Source organism: Mobula hypostoma, chromosome 12 (assembly GCF_963921235.1).
Source record: "Mobula hypostoma chromosome 12, sMobHyp1.1, whole genome shotgun sequence".
Lineage (NCBI taxonomy): Eukaryota > Metazoa > Chordata > Chondrichthyes > Myliobatiformes > Myliobatidae > Mobula > Mobula hypostoma.
Window position 1 is genome coordinate 58314136 of NC_086108.1, and position 6264 is coordinate 58320399.

Consider the following 6264-nt stretch of genomic DNA (forward strand, 5'->3'; position numbering starts at 1 on the left):
TGCACGAGTAGGCTATTTGGCCCTTCGAGACAGCACCGCCATTCACTGTTATCATGGCTGATCATCCATAATCAGTACCCCGTTCCTGCCTTCTCCCCATATCCCTTGACTCCGCTATCATTAAGAGCTCTATCTAACTCTTTCTTGAAAGCATCCAGAGAATTGGCCTCCACTGCCTTCTGAGGCAGAGCATTCCACAGATCCACAACTCTCTGGGTGAAAAAGTTGTTCCCCAACTCCGTTCTAAATGGCCTACCCCTTATTCTTAAATTATGGCCTCTAGTTCTGGGCTCCCCCAACATTGGGAACATGTTTCCTGTCTCTAGCTTGTCCAATCCCTTAGTAATCTTATACGTTTCAATCAGATCCCCTCTCATCCTTCTAAATTTCAGTGTATACAATCCCAGTCGCTCCATTCTTTCAACATATGACAGTCCCGCCATCCCGGGAATTAACCTCATGAACCTCTGCTGCACTCCCTCAACAGCAAGAATGTCCTTCCTCAAATTTGGAGACCAAAACTGTACACAATACTCCAGGTGTGGTCTCACCAGGACGCTGTACAACTGCAGAAGGACCTCTTTGCTCCTGTACTCAACTCCCCTTGTTATAAAGGCCAACGTGCCATTAGCACGACGAAGGGTCTCGGCCCAAAACATCGATTGTACCTCTTCCTAGAGATGCTGCCTGGCCTGCTGCGTTCACCAGCAACTTTGATGTGTGTTGCTTGAATTTCCAGCATCCGCAGAATTCCTCGTGTATGCCATTAGCTTTCTTATTGATGGGTGGCAGTTAGAGCTGTCCCAATCCTGCACATGCTGATGGTGATTAGCAGAGTTTGACCCCTCGAAAACTCTACCCCTCCCTTCCCCCATCCCAGTATCCCTCCCCTCCCCTCCCCATCCCAGTTTCACTCTGCCCCCTCCCCCAGCTGCCTATCACCTCCCTCATGGTTCCACCTCCTTCTGCTACCCATTGTGCTTTCCCCTATTTCTCCTTCACCTTTCCTGCCTATCCCCTCCCTGCTTCCCCTTTTATCTTTCTCCTTACCGGTTTTCACCTGGCACCTACCAGCCTTCTCCTTCCCACCCTCCCCCCACCTCCTTTATAGGGCCCCTGCCTGTCCTGACGAAGGATTCCGGCCCGAAACGTTGACTGATCGTTTCCACGGATGCTGCCCGACCTGCTGAGTTCCTGCAGCGTGTTGAGCGTTGCTTTAACCCCAGCATCTGCAGGGTATTTTGTGCCCTGGAAATAGAGCTGCCCTGCCCTTTTGCTCCGGTAGGTGTCGCTGCTGAGGCTGGCCGTGCACATGCGGCGGGCTGTGGCGTCCCGATTTCCATGATGGTAGATCGGGTCTCGGGTGAAAGCCAGCCTGCTGATTTTTAGCGAATGAGCAATTTTATACGGATATATAACACTGAACTTCGCCTGCATTCTGTAAATTAGCGGATTTTAATTCGATGTAGCCAAAAAAAGTGCCGCTGTAATGCGGCGTTTGCGCTGATTGGAGGTGACAAACAGACAGCATGACAGTTTTAGTAGTATATAGACAACTTTTGGTTGAGCTCACTAGGGAAAAGACAATTCTAGAATGGATGTTGTGTAATGAAATAGATTTGATTCGGAAGCTGAAGGTAAAGGAATCCTTACAAGGCAGTGAACATAATATGACATAATTCACACTGCAGTTTGAGAGGGAGAAGCTAAAATCAGATGTATCAGTATTACAGTGGAGTAAAGGGAATTACACAGGCATGAGAGGGAAGTTGGCCAAAGCTAATTAGAAGAGGACACTAAAAGGGATGACAGTAGAGAAGCAGTGGCTGGCATTTCTGGAAGCAATTTGGAGGTGCAGGATACACTCCAAATAAGTATTGTAATGAGAGGATGAAGCAACCAAGGGAAGTCAAAGGCAGCATAAAAGCAAAAAAAAAGCATACAATATAGCAAAGATTAATGGGAATCAAGAGGATTTGGAAGTGTCTAAAAGAGAAGGCAATTAAAAAAGCAATGATGAGGGAAAAGATAAAATATGAAGGTAAGCTAGCCAGTAATATAAAAGAAGATACCAAAAGCTTTGTTAGATATATAAAAAGAAAGCAAAGAATGGATATTGAACCACTAGAAAATGATGCTGGAGAGCTAGAATGGGGAAAAGAAATAATGGACAGACTCATCAGCCTTCACTGTTGAAGACGCCAGCAGTATGCCAGACATTCAAGTGTAAGGGGGCAGAAGTGAGTGTAGTTGCTATCACTAAGGAGAGGGTGCTTGGGAAGTTGAAAGGTCTAAAGGTAGATAAGATAGACTGCACCCCAGGTCTCTGAAAGTGGTAGTTGAAGAGATTGTGGAAGCATTAGTAATAACCTTTCACAAACCACTAGATTCTAGAATGGGTCTGGATAACTGTGTCACTACTTTCAGAAGGGAGGTAGGCAAAAAATAGGAAATTATGGGCCAGTTAGCCTGACCTCAGAGGTTTAGAAGATGTTAGAGTTCTTTATTAAGGATGAGGTTTCGGGGTAGTTGGAGGCACATGTTAAAATAGGTCAAAGTCAGTATGGCTTTTTTGAGGGAAAATTTTGTCTGACAAATCTGTTGGAATTCTTTGAGGAAACAACAGGCAGGATAGACAGAGGAGAGTCAGTGGATTTTGTTTTACTTGGATTTTCAGAAGGCCTTTGACAAGGTGCCACACATGAGGCTGCTAGAACAGATAACATTACAGGAAAGATATTAGCATGGATAGAAGATTAGCTGACTGACAGTAGGCAAAGACTGGAAATAAGGGGGGCCTTTTCTGGTTGACGTGACAGTGGTGTTTTGCAGGGGATGGTGTTGCAACTGCCAGTGCAAAAACAGGAATAAAAATATAGTGTTGAAGTACTGTTCATGGGTTCAATGTCCATTTAGAAATCGTTTGGCAGAGGGGAAGAAGCTGTTCCTGAATTGCTGAATGTGTGCCTTCAGGCTTCTGTACCTCCTTCCTGATGGTAACAATGAGAAGAGGGCATGTCCTAGGTGGTTGGGGTCCTTAATGATAGACACCGCCCTTCTGAAGATGTCTTGGATACTACGTAGGCTAGTACCCATGATGGAACTGACTAATTTTGCCATTCTTTGCAATTTGCTTCAATCCTGTGCACTACCACCCCCCCCCACCCCCATAGCAGCCAGTCAGAATGTTCTCCATGGTACATCTGTCAAAGTTTCGACTGTTTTAGGTAATATACCAAATCTCTTCATACTCCCAATGAAATATAGCCGCTGTCTTGCCTTCCTTATAGCTGCATCAATAGGTTGGGACCAGGTCAGATACTCAGAGATATTGACACCCAGGAACTTGAAATTGCTCACTCTCTACATTTCAGATCCCTCTATAAGGACTGGTTCGTGTTCCCTCTTTTTATCCTTTCTGAAGTCTATCTTCAGCTCTTTGGTCTTACTGACGTTGAGTGCAAGGTGGTTGCTGTGACACCACTCAACAAGCTGATATACCTGGCTCCTGTACGCCCTCTCGTTACCATCTGAGATTTTGCCGACAATTATTGTATCATCAGAAAATTTATAGATGGTATTTGAATTATGCCTAGCCACATAATGATGGGTATAGGGAGGGTAGAGCAATGGTGGGTATAGAGAGGATCCAGTTGCAGAGGAATGTATGAAGGCCCAGGTTCTGTAGCTTTTCAATCAGGACTGTAGAAATGACAGATTGAGATTGCATCTGCCATAAACCAATTGTGGCAATAGGCAAACTACAGTGGGTCCAGATTCTTGCTGAGGTAGCAGTTGATTCTAGCCATTACCAACCTCTGAAAGCATTTCATCACTGTGATGCTACTACACAAGTTGATAAGGCAAGTAACACTGCTCTTCTCGGGCGCTGGTGTAATTGTTGCCCTTTTGAAGCAGGTGTGAATTTCCAACCTATATGTCAATGAACTGGATGATAGAATTTGTGGCCAAGTTTGCGGATGATACAAAGATACGTGGAGAAGCAGGTAGAGTTGTGAAAGCAGCAGTCTGCTGAAGAACTTGGACAGATTAGGAAAATGGGTACAGAAGTGGCAGTGGAATTTAGTGTAGCAAAGTGAATGACCATAAAGGCGTAGATTATTTTCTGAACTGGGAGTGAATTCAGAAATTGGAAGTGCAAAGGAACTTGGGAGTCCTTGTACAGGATTCTCTAAAGGTAATCTTGCAGGTTGAGTCAGTAGTAAGGAAGGCAAATGCAATGTTGGCATTCATTTTGAGAGGTCTGGAGTATAAAAGCAAGGATGTAATACTGAGGCTTTAGAGGTATTGGTCAGACAACACGTGGAGTATTGTGAGTAGTTTTGGGCTCCTTATCTAGATAGGATGTGCTGGCATTGGAGAGGGTCCAGAGGTTCACGAGAATGATCCCAGGAATGAGACGGTTAAAGTATGAGGAGTGTTTGATGGCTCTGGGCGTGTACTCATTCGAGTTTAGAAGAATGAGGGGCGAGCTCATTGAAACATATTGAAAGGCTTAGAGTGGACATGGAGAGGATGTTTCTTATAGTGAGTGAGTTTAGGACTAGAGGGCACAGCCATAGAAAACTGGGGAGTACTTTAGAATGGAGATGAGATATATCTTTAGCCAGAGGGTGGTGAATCTGTGATATTCATTGCCACAGACAGCTGTGGAGGCCAAACCATTGGATTGATAGGTACTTACAACTGGATCCTTGACTTCCTAATGGGAAGACCATAGTCTGTACATATTGCAGGTAACATCTCCACCTCGCTGACAATCAACACCAGCATACCTCACGCATGTGATTAGCCCATTGCTCTACTCTCTCTACATCCATGACTGTGTGGCTAGGCACAGCTCAATTGCCATCTATAAATTTGCTGATGATACAACTGTTGTTGGCAGAATTTTGGATGGTTCTGAGAGGGTGTACAGGAGTTAGATTTATTAGCTAGTTGAGTGCTGTCACTGCAACAACCTTGGATTCAACATCAGTAAGACCAAAGAACCTATTGTGGACTTCAGAGAGAGTAAGATGAGGGAACACACTCCATTCCTCAAAGAGGAATCAGAAGTCAAAAAACTGAGCAACTTCAAGTTCCTTGATATCAATATCTCTTGAGGATCTATCCTAGACCCACATTTCAATGCAGCTACAAAGAAGGCATGACAGTGGCTATATTTCATTAGGACTTCTAAGGAGATTTGGTATGTCACCAAAGATGCTCGCAAATTGACTAGATATACTGTGGAGAGCATTTTAACTGGCTACATCACCATCTGGTTTGGGAGGGGTGGGGTGCTACTGCACAGGATTGAAATAAACTGTAGAGTTTACTCAGTCAGTCCTAGCCTCTGCAGCATCCAGCACATTTTCAAGGAGTGTTGCCTCAAAAAGGCAGCATCCATCATTAAGAACCCCCATCACCCAGGTCATGCCTTGTTCTCATTGCTACCATCAGGAAGGAGGTACAGAAGCGGGGAGGCACATACTCAACAATTCAGGAATAGCTTCTTCCCCTCGGCCATCCGATTTCTGAGTGAACATTGAACCCATGAACTCTATCTCACTACTTTCTTATTTCTATTTTTGCACTACCTACTTAATTGAACTATTTTATATATGTGTATGTGTTTTTGTGTATATATATAATTCTCTATTATTGTGTATTGTACTGCAGCCGCAAAAACAACAAATTTTCACGACATATGCCAATGATATCAAACCTGATTTGAATTAGTAAAGGCATCAGCAGTTATGTTGAAAAGGCAGGACAATGGGGTTTAGAGGGATTATAAATCAGCCATGGTGGAATGGTGTAGCAGACTTGATAGGCCAAATGGCCTAATTCTGCTCCTGTCTTCTGGTCTTATAGATACAATAGGAAATTTGAGGGTGGTGTGACTGTGGAATTCTCTGCTACTAGGGGAAGTTGAGAATGTGTTTATTGCTGGAATATGGGAGAAACAATGCCCCATTACAGTAATTTCCTTTTGATTTGTCTGGGTTATTAGTGTTTAAAATGGACTCCATGCACCGACTCAACACCAATCTTAATGCTTTTCAATTGTTAAGTAGTAATAGGTCAGGGCAGTCCAGGAGTCAATGAAATTATGAGAGATTTTTAAAGGAGGGTTTGAGTACATCTTTAAATCTTTCCTGTCTCTCCACCAAGCTTCCAGAGTTGAAACAAGGAATAATTTTTATTTTATTTAGAGATACAACTCAGAACAGGTCCTTCCAGTCCATGAGACATGCC